Source organism: Vipera berus (genome assembly GCF_964194415.1).
Source record: "Vipera berus genome assembly, chromosome: 1".
Taxonomy (NCBI): Eukaryota; Metazoa; Chordata; class Lepidosauria; order Squamata; family Viperidae; genus Vipera; species Vipera berus.
The window spans coordinates 312,251,708-312,270,927 of NC_138202.1; the positions used below are offsets into that span (position 1 = coordinate 312,251,708).

At 41.3% G+C, this 19,220-nt stretch overlaps 1 long non-coding RNA gene across 1 annotated transcript; it reads right to left on the reverse strand.

The window, feature by feature from the left end:
- Nucleotides 1-2,995: 2,995 nt before the first annotated feature.
- Nucleotides 2,996-17,182, reverse strand: LOC308665453. The gene is made up of 3 exons (XR_014025903.1): nt 17,067-17,182; nt 11,530-11,784; nt 2,996-3,117 (listed from the first exon to the last, which is right to left on the reverse strand). It is a non-coding gene; the product is annotated as an uncharacterized lncRNA (long non-coding RNA).
- Between the last annotated feature and the right edge of the window lie 2,038 nt (nt 17,183-19,220).

Here is a 19,220-nt window from a genome sequence, read left to right on the forward strand (position 1 = left end):
GATATGGGGGGGCTGCAAGAGTCTCAGACTGGGGTGGGTGCAGGAGGATGGGGGGGTCATCAGATCCTGGCTGGGGAAAGGCAAGGGGGTCTGGCTGGGGGGGAAGCCACAAAGAAAAGCTGCCCCCCCACTGGCCAAGCCTCTCATCCACACTGCGGTCACATAGGATTGCATAGAAGGGGCACCAGGCAGGGGGCTGGGGGGGCGGCTGGCAGGGGGGAATCAGAGCTGCCATCTCCCTTCCACAGTGCAACCCCATTGGCGTGGGTGGAGACAGCCCTGGGATGGCTGGAAAGGAGCTCTCACCTGGTGTGGGTCCTGTCTATATGGTGGCTCTGATGGGGAGGGCGGCTGCTGCTCCTCCTGTTGCTCTGAGCCCCTTGACCGGCCAACCACACAGGGAAGCAGGAGGTGGAGGAGGGGCAGCCAGGTGTCTGGAGCTGTCTCGGCTGTTCGCTGGCTGCAGCCAGCCCCACCTCAGCAGCCTGATGAAGCGGCAGATCTGGCACACCTGCTGCCCAGCCTCATGGGACAGTCGCACCTGGGCAATGTGTGGGGCTGGGCAGCAGGCATCAGCAGTGATCCCTGCATCGCCAGGCCTGGCCAGAAGCTGATCTGGAAGTGAAGCTGTGCTACCCAGTATCACGCTGGTGGGGGCAGCAGTGGGAGAAGGTGAGCTGTGGCACACGCCCACCCCTCCCCGCTGCCACCCCACATTGTCCCACACGCACATCCTGGAGGCGCACACGGGATGATGTGGGGTGGCAGCAGCAAAAGGTGGGCATATGCCAGATCCTGCCTTCCCCTACCACCACTGCTGCCCCCACCAGCATGAAGATGGGTGGCACAGCTTCGCTTCTGGATCTGCTGCCTGACACCATCGGCCCTTGCACACAGAGGCCAGTGAGCGCATGGGGGCCGACGGTGTCCATCAGCAGCCACAGCCTGCTGGCTGTCCTGCATCATGGTGAACTGGCCACAGGCCACAGGAGGGGCAGCTGGTGCGCAAGATCCACTTTCTTGTCGGGCTGCCAGCAAGCAGCCAAGGCAGCTCCAGATCCCCGGCTGTCCCTCCACCTTCTCCTGCTTCCCTGTGTGGTTGGCCGGTTGGAGCAGCAGTAGCTGCTGTCCCCATCTGAGCCATCAAGCAGATGGGGCCCAGGCTGGGCAAGGGCTTCCTTCCGGCCTTCCCGGGGCCATCTCCGCCCATGCCAATGGGGCTCTCCATGATGCAGGACAGCCAGCAAGCTGTGACTGCTGGCGGACACCATCTGCCCCCATGCGCTTGCTGGCCTCTGTGTGCAGGGGCCGATGGTGTCAGGCAGCAGCTGTCCCAGCCCCTGCCTTGCCATGCCTTGCCACATGGCAACTGGCACACACCCCCACCTTGCCCTGCCTCACCCTGCAGGAAAAGCCTCCAGCCCACCACCCCAGCTGCTAGAGACCCCCTGGATCTCCCCCAACCCTGCCCGGCCCCCACAGGCATCCCTACTCATGACCATCATCGAGATGGCCATATCACCCTGGCCACTCCCAGTCGGATGTGGCCACTGTGGCCACGCCCACCCAGTCAGCCACACCCACCCAGCACCTGGCAATAAATAAGTGGGGTTTTGGTTGCAGTTTGGGCACTAGATCTCTAAAGGATTTGCCATCACTGGCCTAGGGTCTAGTTACCTGAGGGACTGACTGCCTCCTTCCCTCCTTATAATATCTGCCCAACCAATTGGACCTGGCAGGGTTGGCATGCTCCAAAATCCTTCAATTAAACACTGCCATCTATTGGGACCCCAGAATTGTGCCTTGTCTCATTGCTCACCCTCTGGAATGAAGTTGCCCCCATGAGGTGGGTGGTTCCCACCCTGCTGGTTTTTTAGAGGGTCCTGCAGACTTGTTTTTTTTTTCAATCAAAACTTTGCCAAGAGCAACTGAACCCCACCCCCTTTCTGGATAGTGTGGGCCTGCTTCTCATTGTTGCCTGGTTTTTGTCATCTTTTTGCCTTGTGTTTACTGTTGCATTATTTTACTCTCTCTCTCTTTTTCTGTGGGGCTTGTTTTGCTGATAAACTGCCCAGGGTTTCTGAGAATTTGTGATACAAGGTGTAAGCATTGACCTTTGGTCAGAAGCCACAGAAAAGGCCACCACTATTCCCGGCGGTGGTGATGGGGAAGATAATCAGGTGTTTTTCCCACCAGTCAGCTAATCAGCCTGATCTGCTGGCCCTCTGGGAATAGATCACGGGTAGGCAACCTTGGCTCTTTTATGACTCGTGGACTTCAACTCCCATGGCTGGCTCAGGAATTCTGGGAGTTGAAGTCCACGAGTCATAAAAGAGCCAAGGTTGCCTACCCCTGGAATAGACTGTGGATTGCTATCATTGCAGCTGGGAGATAGTGAGCTCATCTTATTGGTCAGCTGATCAAGTTGAGCAGTTGATAGGTGGGAAAAGCACCTGACATTTTCCTTGACTGGATCACTAGCTTTCTGCTGCTAACAGCAATGAGAATTCTGTTATTATTCTTCATTATTTTGATTTTTCTGCATTGCCATCGACCTTGCTTCAGGTCACTGGCTCCTTCATGACAGAAAACCTGTAAACTTTTGAGTCATCAGAAGGAAAAGGAAGCAAAAAATGTTTATCATCAGCAGAGAGGAGAGGAGAGGTTTGGCTCAATTTAACATTCAGCATGGGAACACCAGAGTGCCCACAGAATTCATGGTAACTGGGTCCTTTTATTTTTCAAAAATAAAGAAGATGGTGCCAGCAGTCCAGTCACACCTGGAACTGAATCCACTTTTCTAGAAAAGGGGCAAAGATAACCAGGGATAAGATGGAACATCCTGCAGAAGGAGAAGAAGCTCCTATTAAACTTTACAGAATAATTCAACTTTAAAGGTAGATGGCAAAACATTCTATTAGAAAGTATAAGCTGGGTCTGAAATAATTATTTCATGTCAATTATTTTGTAATGATTATTTTAAGGATTTCTTTCAACTTAATTCACAAAGCTGGCAGTATCATTCACTGAAGCAAGACTTGACAGCTCAATATGGACTATGTGCTTTAACTGCCTCAGAGAAATCCAAGATGCTTTTTCTTCTGACGGTGTACATTTCTGAAACAAAAACAATTTATATCAAAAATTAAACAATATTTTTAAAGTTACAATTGCTTATTTTTATGATGTAAAGATTAAAGAACCGGAATGTCTGACAATGAGAGCTCAAGGGTTGCAAGGCTTTAAAATGTTAGATTGATCTTATCAGACTTATGACTGAAATTGATTCATCAGAAGATTCTATTTCAAGTTTCTTAGATAACCCAAACAATGAAAATTGAAAGGCTGGATATCAGATTTTCTCTGTTAGCAAATGTAACAATGTAACAAAACGTGAGGGCTGGTTGACTGATATGATTTGCTTTTGTGAGTGATTAGCATTCTTTTGCAACCATATTTTTATATATATAAATAGATTTAAGAGGAAAACTCTTATTGTTAAATATGCTGAATTATATTCTAAAAATGTGGGATTTGATTGTTTTTGAGGAATTCTGGATATATGGAGTGTGGGGAATTGTTAAGAACTGAGTAACTGGAATTTCCAATTGAGTAATTGGAAAAGTATCATTCTGGCTTTTAAGGGTTGATTTCAAAATACATGTTTATCCACTTATGAGAAGGCAATCTTTTTACTAATCAAATCTTAATCCTACTAATACTAATCTAACTTACTAATCATAAGATATTGTCATAAAGTTTTCTTTTGCAGAGATTTCATGATATTTTACAATAGCTTTTCTAAAACCTTTTGGACCAGAGACGATAGCAGAACAGTGATCTCTAACAAGCACAACGCTGCCTTTGAACTCTTATAGAAGATACATTGCCTGGGCCCAGATTGAAATCTACCCCCTTTTAACATCACACTTGCCCTCTTGAATTTGTTTTCTAACCCACCCCTCTACCATCATCACTACCACCACCACCACCACCACCACCATCATACAGTATGTACACATTCAACGTTTGTTAAATGAGCTACAATTGGCAGGAAGTCACATACAAGAAAGGCACAAACAAGAAAGACCATATTATGCTTTTAGTGGAAAGTGTGAACCAGGTCAAAGTTGCTCTGCAGCATATGACTGAATATGACAGAACATGCTTTATGGAAGGTCCTTTATCCAGCACAGAATTGCCTACACAGACTAGCAGAGTATCTCAGAACTATGACTGTCCTTAAAAAGGCTCATTGGCACCAAACTGTCAACAACGAGGTCATTATGTAAAGGAGTCTGGAATCTGCATAACAGTGATTTGATTCATTTCAATCACAGTGTCATGTTGCATTTATCAGCAGTTCCGTGCTTGCTTCCCTGATCTCCACCCCTCCTCCAAAGATGCCAGTGCTGAGATCAAAGTTGGTCCTGAGTCTTGGGATGGAACCAAATACCTTCTGCATGCAACTTAAGCTTCTGGCTTCACATGATGCATGACCCAATCATTAACTTAAAGTCTTGTGTTCGTTGTAATTATTTATAAATTTCAAATACAGGTAAACTCTCAGTTTCATAAATCATTTGTTGTGAATGATATCCATTAATCCTCAAACTCCATTAAATCCTAAAATCCACCCACCACACAAATGTGCATACACACATACACTCTTCTTCTTTTTTTCTGGGAATCACCTACAAAGAAAATACTCTCCCTTTCTTTGAGGAAGCCAAGCACTCACAAAGTCAGCCTTCTAAACCTCGAGCGTTGCTCTTCTTTCTTCACCTGCTTTGACTGCCAGTAAGGATGTGATACACACCAGGGTGGGAGAAAGGATCAATAATAATAATAATAATAATAATAATAATAATAATAATAATAATAATAATGATGATGATGATGATGATGATGATGATGATAATAATAATAATAATAATAATAATAATAATAATAATAATAATAATAATAATAATAATAATAATAATAATAATAATAATATAGTTGGAAGGGACCTTGGAGGTCATCTGTGAAGATCTGACCTGGAAAGTTAACCCAACCCAGGTGGCTAGAAAGGCCCAACAGAGGCTTCACTTTCTCAGGGTCTTGCGGAAGAACAGGGTAGAACAACAGCTAATGACCCTCTTTTACCGGTCTACTATAGAAAGCGTCGTCTCGTATGGTATTGTGGTTTGGTATGCTGGTCTGACAGCTGCGGACAGGAAAGTATTACAGAGGGTAGTGAGCACAGCACAAGACATTGTGGGCTGTCCCCTGACACCACTGGATGACATCGCCAGGGCTCGTTGCCTTGGAAGAGTGAGGAAGATTCTCAGGGATGACTCACACCCTGGACGGTATCTCTTTACTCTCCTACCTTCCGGTAGGAGATATAGGAGTATAGCCAGCCATACCAACAGGCTGAAAAATAGCTTTTATCTGTGGGCTGTTAGGCTTTTAAATGGGATATAATCTCTGTGAATTTATGCAGAACTGACTTGGGAGGCCGGTGTGTGGTGTAGGTGGTTCACATGGTATGGTAAGATGGAGGGTTTGTTGTCACTGTGTGTTGGGGGGAGCACGGGGGGAGGCTCAGCTAATCTCAATGTACACATGTTGTACTTTGACAATAAAGGTTTATTATTATTATTATTATTATTATTATTATTATTATTATTATTATTATTATTATTATTATTATTATTATTATTATTTAGTCCAGGGCTTTTCAACCAGTGGTATGGGTACCACCTGTGGTACATAAAATTAATAATAATAATAATAATAATAATAATAATAATAATAATAATAATACATGACCATCCTAGAAAAGTAGTAGCGGGGGAGGGGATTGAGCTGAACCGGTGGCAGCACCGCACAAGCCTGAACGAGAGACGGCTGGAGCTGCAGGGCTGTTAGGGCTCAGCGGAAGCACCAGGATCAGCACCAGGCTCCAACTGGAGCTCGGTGCTGATCCTGGCACTTCTGAGCCCAGAAGAAGCACCGATCAGCTGGAACATTGCAGCATCTCCAGGGTCTTGTGATTTACATTCAGATGCTTGGCAAGTGATTCATATTTATGATGGTCACAGTGTCCCAGGGTCATGTGAAGTGACCAAAACCTGCTGCAACCGCCCAGCCGACGGGGGGAATAAAAACCAAACACCCCCCACTGCCAATCCTCAACAGAAATGCTCACAACAATGAAAACCTCGGACAGGAGGAAGAGCACTGACAGGCAGGCAGGCAGGTGTCTTGCTCGGCAGTGGCTTGGGGGGCACTTTTTTCAGTGCCATTGTAACTTCGAACAGTCACTAAGCAAACTGTTGTAAGTCGAGGACTACCTGTACTTCATCACTTTTTTACTTTTTTATTTTTATTTTTTGGTCATCAAGTTTTTGACACCTTGCTAGGTGACTGGTAGTACTCGGATGTTGCCATATCCTAAAAGTGGTACAATGGCTGAAAATGTTGAAAAGCCCTGATCTAGTCCAACCCCCTGCTTCAGGCAGGAAACCCTGCACCATTTCAGACAAATGGCTGTCCAGTCTCTTCTTAAAAACTTCCAGTGTTGGAGCATTCACAGCTTCTGGAGGCAGGTTGTTCCACTGGTTAATTGTTCTAACTGTCAGGAAGTTTCTCCTTAGTTTAACTCAACCTATTTCCTGCCACCCACCTACTTGCTGGCTCAATCAATTGATCTTCCCAGAACTTTCCTTCTCCCTTTCCCCAACCTTAAACTCAGATAAGAAATACACATGCATCTCTTTTTTCTTTTTCTTTTTTTTTGGGGGGGGGGAGGACAGGTTTGTTATTTTAGGATGCCATCTAAATGTAAATGTTTTCATTGTATCTGAAGGCCATTACTCTGAGATCCACTATGGCAAGAATTTACCATAACTTGATCTAGACCACCTACAGTAGCTGCCTTGAAGGCAACAGATAGATAGAAAGTTGCATTGTCCTTCCTTTTTTTAAAAAAATAAAATCAAATTCTAACACAAAACGTTATGGATTTTGTTTCCAGTACAGATACTGTGATACACATCTGCCTTATTTCTGAAATGTTGATGTGGCACTTGTAACTACAATATCAAAACACTGTCCACTGCTGCTGGGTTCCTGGAAAGTTACAGTGTTCCTCAGTAACGGGAACCCAGCCAGCAGAAGTGAATGAGAGGCGGGAAATTCCTGCTTCATCTTGCTTGAGACCCAACCTTACTGGAGCAAAGATAACAATAAATTCTAAATTAAATGCATAGTAAATGGCTTGTGCTGTGTATTTTGTGACCATAAGCTTCCCTTTGATGTCTGATTGACATAAATAAGTTTGTGCTTCTAAAACAGAAAAAAAAATCATGAGCAAACCAAAAAGAGTGGATAAAGTATAATATAATTCGATTTGAGAGAAAGAAACCCATGAAAAGCTGGCGTCCACTTCAGCACGAAGTCTTCTAGAATATTTGGGTCATCTTTCCATTATCTCTCTCGTGGCAATCAGATTGTTATATACCAGGACTACCATATTTGGTCAGCAAAAATCCAAATGTCCACTAGATAACAGCATGTAGTGCAGATGACTCTAACTCTTTACTGCTATTTAGTGGCATTTGGAATTTTTGCAACCTTCTCTGGTAACCTAGCCTTGACCTTTAATATTTTAAAATTGAATGTATAAGATTAATATCCTGCCCTTCCACTAGCAATCAAGCCAATTTATATAACATTTTAAAAAATAAACAGAGATGGCATGGTAAACTCTGCTAGAATCACTGAAAGAACTATTCCAGCAAGGTAAGCAAGAAAGTTTCAATTTCCCAACACTGCTTCGGATCTGTTTTATTCAGCATCTTTCTATCAATCCCACCTAAGTTGAGGGGAGCAAATATAAACGCATACATTTGATTCCCACAATACTCAAGCACTCAAAAACAGTATTTCGGAGCTAAAAAGTTGCTAAAGGGACAACTAAAATGATCGAGACATTTTGAGCAATTTCCACGCTAACACTTGGTTATAATAATAAGAGTCATTCAATTTTTTTTTAAAAGCAAGCAAAACCAAGAAGGTGATGGAGGTTTATAATATTGGGCTTGGTATTTTTAATTCCATTTATATCCCGCCCTTCTCCGAAGACTCAGGGCGGCTTACAAGCTTAGTTAGCAGTAGCCTTCATTCTATGTATATGCCTGCTTATTAGGGCTTTCACACACACCCCAAGCAGCATTATTATAAAGTCAGCTTAATTGCCCCCAACAATCTGGGTCCTCATTTTACCTACCTCGGAAGGATGGAAGGCTGAGTCAACCTTGAGCCTGGTGGGATGCGAACCTGCACTAATTGCAGGCAGCTGGTGTTACTTAAGGAGGCATTAGCCCACTGCTCCACCAAGGCTCTTATATCTTGTATGGACAGAACAGGCAGGATAAATATTTCTCTTCTCCTCCGTTACAGAATATCTCTACGTTAGCAATTTAGAACATCACCCAGACATCACTGAGTTGATATATCTCTGATATAGACATATTTAGGGTGTGAATTTTTATGGGGCTACTGAATAAACTGATAGACTTTTGGCCTGTCCAGTGAAGGCTTTCTTTTTTTTCTCATTTCTTCTCTCATGCTGAACTATCTCAGAAAGCTGCATTAAAGATGAAATGGAGTTTTCATCTTTGGAAGAAAAGCAAGATCAACAGGTACTTGATTGATAAGCAGCTTGTTTCAAGAAGTTAGAACCTTAACTTGCATTCAGAAAAAGACTACCATGTAAGACTACCCTGTACTGCCTGCTCCAAATTGTATTTTTCCTAATTGCTCTGGTCTGAGCCAAGTCTTTCCTCATCACCACCCTCTCTTCATTTACCAGTGAGAAAGGTCAGTTTGATTTTTCCAAAACGGATACAAATCTTTAATTTTAGATACTACATTTCCAAAGACTGTGCCAACAATGTGACAGAGGGAGAAAGAGTGTCTGCTTGCATTGCAGCTGATGCTGCTCTGAAATGGTAGGGAAGGTCACCAAGCCAGTCCTGGAATTATGGCCACGAGACAGTCAAGAAATTCCATGCACGGTGCCAAAAAAAACCCTAAACCAAAACAGACAAAATGGCTCACGTGGACCCCTCTACTGTAGTGGGTGGAACTCGCTACTCTAGCAAGCTTATCTCACATGGACAGTAGCAAGCCTGCCAACTGTTAAAGTTGATTTGTGTTTTGAAAACTCCAAAGAAAGTTTGCTGTGGACTCAATGTTCAATCTCTTACTCTTTTACTCCCTACACACAAGCATAAACAATTAAGTACAGTGATTAAATGCCATAGGAACTTTGCATAGTAGGAGCTAAATAATTAGGTGAATCCTTTCCCATTGCTTCCCAATGTCAATGAGCTAAATTATGTTCAGTAGATACATTGATTCATCTAGTTTGATGTCTCCTGCAGAATATTTTTCTGCCATTTCTCCCACAAATCCTTGTAATATCAGTTGCATATTACCACCTCAAATAAATTAATTAATTATTTAATTCCCACAGCACGGTCTCATTTCTCGTCTTTTCTCATCTTCTTATCTTTCCTACTATCTTCTCCTACTGATTTCTTATGATTTATCGATTGTTGTTTGTAACTTATGGTTAATGACTGTAACTCTGATTATGACCCATGGCCTATTATTTGCTGTTTATATGTACACTGTGAGCTTATGCACCAGAGATAAATTCCTGGTGTGTCTGATCACACTTGGCCAATAAAGAATTTCTATTCTATTCTATTCTACTCTACTCTGCTCTATTCTATTCTATTCTATTCTATTCTATTCTATTCTATTCTATTCTATTCTATTCTATTCTATTCTATTCTATTCTATTCTATTCTATTCTATTCTATTCTATTCTATTCCATACATAAATATATAAAACCATTCTTCAAGGATTTATTTGGATATCAGTTTATGCCAACTAATCTGTGTATGCTTTGTGAACAGTTAGGTTTAATGTATTTTGTATATCGTAAACAGGAGGTGCAGCTCAAAAATTTGTGCTCATTGCTTTTTTTCTTTCATAAAATTTAAATCCAATTTCCTTGCTTTCTCACTCCAAACTTTGAAAGCCATTAGACAGAGATAACAATAGCAATAGCACTTAGACTTATATACCATTTCACAGTGCATTCCAGCCCTCTCTAACTGGTTGTACAGAGTCAGCATATTGCCCCCAACAATCTGGGTCCTCATTTTACTGATTTAGGAAGGATGGAAGGCTGAGACAACCTTGAGGTGATGAGGATTGAACTGCCAATTTCCAGGCAGCCGGCAGGCAGAACAAGTAGCCTGCAGTACTGCATTCTAACCACTGCACCACCACGGCTCAGATACTAATCCAACTTTCCTAACTTTATGCTCTGCAGATATGTTGGCACCACTACAATTCCTAGTGGGGTTGATTGTGGAGTCTGCATTATATTAAAACAGGAGGAAGTGATTGATATGGCGAACAAGTATATTATTTTAACACGAACAGAACAGATTCAGAAAATCTTTAATATCATTCAACTAAAATTAACCCAGGTGCCCTCTTGTGACTGCATTTATAATGACATTATCCACTCAGTAATCTTCTGATATTGTGGGCAACTTAACCAGAAAGCCCTTGTTCTACCTCGGAAGATTTTTTTTTTCTGGGGATTAATGATGGAAGAATAAATATATTCTGGAAAAAAGTGCACTGATTTTTGAATCTATTATTGATACTGCACTACTGAATATAACCTGGAGTAGCAGTAATATAATCTGCAGGGATAAAGAGTAAAACTGTTTTTATTCTGTAAACAAATATCCAACACTTGGCAGTAATAGAGTAAGAACTCTCTTTCCCTCTCAAAAATCTGTTCAATAAATTCATTTTCTCTTTCCTAGCTTCCTGCAAATAACCTTAAAAGTGTCCCTCAGTAGTCCTTGCCATGTTATTGTTCAGAGCATCTCTTTAAGCAGCCAAGACTTGAACAAAGCAAAGGAAAAGTACCCCCCCCCACTTTCCATCAGAAAGCCCCTAAAGCTATGGCATTTCTGATTTGTGCCATAAAACTCCATCCCCAATTTTCATAAGTACCTTCTTTGGATCCAGCTGGGTCATAGAAATTTAAATGCCACTGTTTCAAGGGAAAAGTGTATGTCATCCAACAAAAGATTTATCTCTTGTTACCACAATCTCATCCCTCTCTGAATATATGAACAAGCTGCTTTTATGTCTGTATCATCATCATCACCACCACCATCATATTGTTGTTATTGCTGTTGTTGTTACTCAATGGATTTTTCTCATTCCTAAAGCAAGTTGGTAGAAACCACATATATCTGCCCCCCTAAGGTAAGAATTCTATTCCTGACTTTTAAAACATCTGTACTTTTCTTTCAAGGAGTTCCATCCCTTAAGGCGCCCGAAAACTGTAATTGCACAATAAGAGAAGGTTGCAAAAGAAACATCACGATGAAACATCCAGGAGAGCAAATACAGGTAAAGCATTCGACAATCATCACCTGAGCTTGTAACTTGCATCTTTAATACATGCATTTCCCCCTGCCCCGTTCTTTTCTTTGTTCCCTCAGTCAGGGACCACAGTCTCAAAGAATCAGTGTGCCTAACAGCAAAATAAGCCACATGACAAGCTCAAAAGCAGCCAGCACAACTGTCTGTGATGCCTGCCAATGAACCAGATGCCGCCACATATTGGCATCTGGGATCTGGAATATCAAGCCTGTTCTCCCTGGTTTGGCTGGGGATTCTGATCCAGGCTGCAGAAGGAGACAAAAGACAAAGAAAGAAAATAAAAAAGGTGAGAAGGAGAAATAACCTAAAGACAACCTCCCTGGGACTGACTTATACATCCCCCTATTTTTTTCTTTCCTCGTCTATAACGTCTAACGGTGTCCATGAAAAACAAACAGAGGGCCAAACTGGCAACTCTTCAAAAATCAGAAGCATTCATTTACCACAGCTGATCTTCATAAACTACATGTCTTCAAAGTTTATTTATTTATTTATTTATTTATTTTAATCCCATTTATACCCCGCCCTTCTCCGAAGACTCAGGGCGGCTTACAATTTAAGCACAAACCAATGTGCTTAGCAAGTTGAGGCCATGTTTATTCTCTTCTACTGGTAGTATTGCTCTGTCAAGAAGGGAGGAGCAGGCATCAGGCTCTGTTATGTGATCTTCAGGATGCAATCCTAAACATACATTGAAGGATGTAAACTCAGTGGAGTTCAATGAATATATAGCACATCCAAATAAATATAACTGCCTGTTTCAAGGAAAAGGCATTTGTTTCTAATGGCTGTCATATTTGTACTTCCTGGCAATAGATAACAATTCCCTTAGCATTGGCTTCTAAAGTAAAGTTAAAGTGGCTTTTCTCTGTTATTTTTAACCAGGCCAGATATGGTGACCTCAGCCTAATAATAATAATAATAATAATAATAATAATAATAATAATAATAATAATAATAATAATAATAATAATGATGATGATGATGATGATGATGATGAAGATGGAAGGGACCTTGGAGGTCATCTAGTCCAACCCCCTGCTCAGGCAGGAAACCCTATACCATTTCAGACAAATGGCTGTTCAGTCTCTTCTTTAAAACTTCTAGTGTTGGAGCATTCACCGCTTCTGGAGGCAGGTTGTTCCACTGGTTAATTGTTCTAACTGTCAGGAAGTTTCTCCTTAATTCGAGTTTGCTTCTCTCCTTGATTAATTTTCATCCGTTGCTTCTTGTCCTGCCTTCAGGTGCTTTGCCTGTGCAGGGGGTTAGACTAGATGACCTCCAACTTTATTATTATTATCAGGAGCCATCAATGCAGCTTAAAGAAAATAACAAAAGCCTTATTTATTTATCCAAGTTGGGTTTTTTTAATTGAACCTGGATGACCATGGGCCAATAAACTTCTCTCACTAGGTCATTTTGAGGATAAAATAGAAACGGAGATAATTATTGTCTTTACAAATTAAAATGGGCCTCTTCTGATTAAAAATCTGAAATGAATAATTTAGTTCTTCAGTTTAGTCCATGGAGAGCCACTTTTTGAACACATTCAGAAATCGCTTTGGTCTCTTATTTTACTATTTCAGAGGTTACGTGGAATATAAAATGACTTCCTCTGAGCTGTCAGAAGTTCTAGGGCTGAAGCATTTCCCTGTATTGGGCCAGTAATTGAAACATTTGCCTTAATAGAAAGGTTAAGCATAAGTCAGTTGTCTCCCATCTGACTCCTAGGGAAGTGGGCAAACACTTATGATCCTAGGGAACCAGTTTCTGCATAGGTTCCTGCCCAAATACTCTAAACCTCAGGCATTCTGACATTTCCATGTGCAGAAGTAGAAAAATGAAAAATTCGGCTATTTTAGCATCTTCCTTCTAAATGATGTTTTAGTGGGGTTTTTTGTCTATGGCTTATCATGAAGCATCAACCCAATTGTTGGGCTGTTCAACTACCACGGTTAAGCTAACCAAGGTATTGCAGTATAAAATCCAATCTGTATGTAGCCTCAATGTAGCCTCAAAAGGAGAACTGATCCAGTGTCACATCTTATAAAGAGAACATGTGACAATCAAAACTCAGAGGAATAAGCAAATAAATCTCAGTCTTCTTTTCTTGTCATTGATTTTAATTTGGAGGCTCTGCAGAAAGTTTCGTGATGATGTCTTTCCCCCCCCCCCAAGAGGCATAAATATTTAGTTATAGAACATATTTATAGACATAATATGATCAGGAATGTACTGATAAGAAGTATAAAGCAATGGATACAATAATTTATAAATGAGAAACAGAAATATAAATGGTTTTCACAAGGGCAGCTTTTTGCCCTTACTTTATGAAACCTTGCTAGATAAAATGATGAGCTAAACAGTTTTCTGCATATTAGCGCCTATAATTCAATTAATTTGCCTTTCCATCATATTTGGGGAAGAAAATTGCTCAGAATTTTTCATGGTGCCAAGGCAAGACTATTCAGAAATACGCCGCTTATTAACCCCCAGTCAAATTAGAAAGAGGTTTTGCATTGCCGGTTTTTTGAAAGAGCCTCTGACCATCACGACATCTGTTGTTTTCTTGGCCAGCCCTCCCCTAATTCAGTTTTCAGCTTCCCTAGCCAGATCATTTGCCAGCTGGCCAATGTGGTTTATTTCCCCCAGAAGGGCTTTTCCCAGATCAGCCAAACCCAGGATCTGGGGTTTACAGCTGCAAAAGAATCAGGGTGATTGTCCCTCCTCTGCATCTTTCAATGGATGCCCAATATAAGGCTATATCATCTCACAAGCAGAAGCGCCTTAATTCTCACTGGGCATTATGCTTGCCAAGAAGACAGAGGTACAGCTGTCAGTGGAGAATTTTTTGCCTGTGGTCCCCAACAGCTGGAGCACTGCCTTAAGTGTCACCCAGTAGCAGAACCTGGTCCTCTGAAACAAGTTTCTGTCTCCTCTGTTTTGCAGCAGCAGTTGCTTGTCTAGCAGCAAGGACACAGGGGCACAACTCCTCTTGCACTGCACAAAATAATTTCTCGACCTCATTTTAACCTCCTGGCTTTCAGAAGAGAGTCTCTGGTTATATTCTGTCTTGTATCGAAACTAATTCCTGTTCTTTTGAGTTCTTACCCACAGCTACCCTGAGAGCTGTGGTTTCAGGTGCTTATCTTGCTACCAAAATATGTGCCAGAGAGCTGGCTTTGGCCTCTTTCCCACTTTCAGAACTCTTGGGTGTGTTGGGGTACAAAAGGAAAGACTCCCTCAAAATGAGTTCAGGTACTAGTGGCCATATGGATGTTTTGTTCATAACAACAGTGCAGAAATGGCTTATCATTGCCTTTCTCTGAAAGGTCTTTTTGAATTCTCAGTCTAGTTTATACTTTTTACAGTCTTAGGAGTTCCTGCTGGTCTCCCATTCATAAGTTAACCAGAAATTAGCTAAGGTTAACTAGGGACTCTCCATGCAGGTCTAACGTTCCTGTAATTCCCAAGCAGTGTGGCCATTGCATGGCATGGACATTTAAAAGTTCAACTACGGGGAAAGATACCATTCTGTTTTTCTCTGCAAATGTACACGTACTCAGCACTGAGGCTTGGCTAAGCTTTTAGCCTAGTTACGTTTGCTTTAGTGCATCCAGTTTATCCTGTGTACCAAGTTGATACGAAGTGTCATCAAGATACATTTCACTCTTTTGAACTTCTCCCACGGTTTCCATCTGTTGCCAAGCAGCAGAGAAGGTGATCATCTTGGGCATTTGTAGGAGGTGAAAGAAAAGCTGCTTTTTTGGGAAGCAGAGTTTCCCCCTCCCACTACTACAGTATGTGAAAGGATTTAGGCTGTTAAGTATTAGTGTACTTCAGATTCTGAGATTGATAGGTTGTATTGCATTTTGTTGCTTGCTTTCTTCTCTTGGAAATGTACATACTTGAGACTTGTGAGAAAATGAGCCTAAAATGTTTCTCACTTAGATTACAAGCATTTCCTGATTAAATATTCTCCACCAGCTCCATCTAAACAGCAGGATTCAACTGATATTTGAACTTCTTTTCACAAGGCACTGAGGGCTTCGAAAGCAAATAAGTACTCATTTTATTACTTAAATCACTATCATAAATCTTATCAAAGAGGAAGTTGCTGTTTCTTCAGCTTCCCCTTCAGTGTCCTTGAGAAAACAAATGACACGACAGTTACAAGAAATTGCAATTGGTAATACTTCCCATGCCTTTGGCTCTTGTTTAGTCTACATCTCTTTAGTCTACATCTCACATGAATTTGATGGTCAGGTCCATTTTATGACAGTAGTTGCCCTCCAGATTTTCTTTGCCCAGACTTCTTAAATGCTTTATCATGTGTTTGGAGAGTTATTTGCAAATATGCCTTGCAGACCTAATTTTAGTCACTTAGGCAAAGGATCCTGGAGCACACGTGGCCCTTCTTGGGAAACACGCACTCAAATGAGGGCCTCAAGCAGTGTTTTTCAGCCTGATCCAAAGGTTGGGACTCCAGAGAAGGCTTAGTTGTGAGCACAGACTCGGTTCATTCAGAAGAGTTTACCCTCCTGTAATTGAAAATATTGTTTTCTTATAATAAAATCAGCCACAGATTACCTTTGATCTAGATTCAACGTGGGGTCTTGGGAAGGAAGGCTGCCTCACTTTAGAATTGCCAGGTGGCAGATAACCATAGACCAGGGGTCAGCAACCTCAAACAGTGAAAGAGCCACTCGGAACCGGTTCCCTCACAAAAGGGAAAACTGGGAGCCGCAAAAAATATGTGCACATGTGCGTACATGCGCGCATGTGCAGAACAGGGTTTGACTGAAGAGTAGAGCCAAGGCAAGATATGCACCTACCCTGCATATTTGAATTGATTGGTTGAACTTTTTTAGTCCCACTTTTTTTTTTTGACTGCACATGGCAGAGGACCAGGAGCCACAGGAGACGGCTGAAAGAGCCGCGGGTTGCAGTCCTGTGCCATAGACTGTCTACAGACTGCTATTATGATCTATTTGTATCATATGCTGGATTGAATTCCCCTCTTTAATGGGGGTGTGAGGGGATTTGAATCCAGTGTGTGATACAGATAGAAAGGATTAGAATCCTCTTCCAGCAAATAATTAACTATATCTATAATTATGTGACTGCATGGCTTCCTTCCTTCTTTCTTTCGACAGTGGGAGGGAATAAATATTATTTGCTGGCATCAGAAACAACAACCCTTTCTGATTATAGGTTATTTTTCTACCTGACAGTAGTATTCACTAGGTTAGGTCTTCACTTTTAGTAGGATTACTCTATAGAGATTGCAAAACTGTGAACACTGGACAGCACTAACAAGATACAGAAAATATCTTTGCAGCCATGTACGGGGTTGTCTGGATTTTTGTAGGCCAGATATTTTAGCCCTTGTTTTAAAGAACTATTTTCAGTTCTGTTTTCACTATATAATGATGGGATGAGGAATAATAAAAAAAATAATGTATCTACTATCAGCTGGTGAAACAGTGATTCAGGTTATTTGTTCTCATGAAAAATTGAAGTTCACCTTGACACGTTGGGGCATTGCATAAGTCTTCCAGGTTCCTTTATCCTCCCTCAGAATGCTCATTTTCTTCATGCTTCCCAACAAAATCTTCCATTGCCTTCAGCCCTTATCCCCTTATCCCCTACCTTCTTGGAAGAGAAAATTATAAAGATGTATGTTGGGAGTGCATGACATTCAGTACTGCTATTCAAGGATCCTATCCGGGCCCTTTTTATAAGATACTGCACCCCACTGTCTTCCTCAAGCCATGCATTTTTCCATTCCCTCCTTCCAAATGCTAATATAAAAATGGAATTTAAAAAATGGAATTAATGAGTATTCAATGACAGATTCCTGATCAGTCTTCTCTTTTTCTTGATTGTGTCCTTGGGGTTTTTCTTCCAAAGATTTTCAGTAGTTTTGCAAAAAAAGTAAGTCACCTAGAGTCATTGACTGAGATGGGTGGCTATAGAAATTGAATGAATGAACTAACTAACTAACTAACTTACTAAACGTTAGGGATAGGGGGCATCTCTCAACTGAGTCCCAAAACTCAAAGATATAATTTTTTTTAGATCATTGAAATTTCATCTTGACTAAGATGAGTGCTCTTACTTAGTTCTTTGGTGGGTTTTGCTTAGCTCTTACACAAAAGCATTGGGAAATATTCCTCTACTACGGTATAGGCGTTCTGTGAACCTATGGATCTCTCCCTGTTTTGCACGAATTCTGCTTTATTTTCACTTGTGAAAATAAGTACACTATTAACATTTTTGATACATATATGGGGGATACCTTGGATCATCACAACATTTATACTTCAGTAAAATAAATATGAAAATTAGATTTTCCTTTTCACAGTGAAAGAAAGGAATGCAGTAAGTGTTATTTTTAGTGGAGGGATACAGTCTCTATTTCTGTGCATTTCCAGTATACCTTTTCACACAGATAGAAGGCTTCAATATAGCCATTCTACGAAAGAAGAATGAGACTACCTCTATTCCACTGCCAATACCAAAGTGGAAAACTCCTGGAATAATTCTTGCTTTCCTCTGAAGACAAGGAAAATTGAGGAGGCTAGGAGAGGAGGGTGTTGGTCTTCTAAAATGCCCTTCTATGTACTATATTCTGTAATTGATGGGCTGCATAAGCTCCATAGGCCTACATTTCCCCAACCTTCTACTATGAAAAGCAAGCATCAACTTCCCTCCGCCCTGTGCGCTCCCACAGAGGGCCTCCTCAGGGTGCCACCGATCAGAGAATGTCGATTGGTGGCCCCCAGGGGGAGGTCCTTCTCTGTGGGTGCCCCGGAGCTATGGAATCGGTTGCCGGTTGAGCTCCGGATGGCGCCCGACCTTCGCTCCTTCCGTGGCGATCTGAAGACACTCTTATTTGAACAAGCCGGCCTGGCCTGATGGGGGATGGGTTGGGTTTTTATTGTCATTTTTAATATATGTATTTATTGTTTTTAGTTGGGCATATGTTTAATTTTCTTTTAACTTTTGTATTTTTGTATTTTTTATATATCTGCCCTGTTCACCGCCCTGAGTCCTTCGGGAGAAGGGCGGTATATAAATAAAATTATTATTATTATTATTATTATTATTATTATTATTATTATTATTATTATTATTATTATTATTATTATTATTATTATTATTATTAAAAACTGCTTCTGATAAAAAAATGTAAGATTCAACTCCAAATTTAAACCACCAATTCCAGATGACTGTGGAATAAACTTTATGCGTACACTTCACATTGACACTTCCTCAGACTATCCCACTAAAGTTATCACACTAGAAATATTTTACATCATAATTAAAATTTACTGAAAAGTTATACATGTTACCCTCTCCATCAACTTTTCCCAACAGAACATTCTTTTCAGTTTTAGTTTCTAGAAATTTTGTTTAGAAATCCCACTGGTGCGTTACCAGTTGAGACCCCCATGAAGACAGACATCAGGCAATATCTGATGCTAAGAAATGGACCTCTTTTCACCCTACTATATTCCCCTGCCTTTGTTCTAAGGGTATCCCATCTTCCAGAGCAGGTTTCAGGAGTCAGCAAACAGCCATCAGTTTCCCCAGCACATAGCACATCTTTGGATATGGTGCTATTCTCCCCTCTGCCGTCTCGGTCATTTGTCTTCATTCATTTATTCTGTTTTTT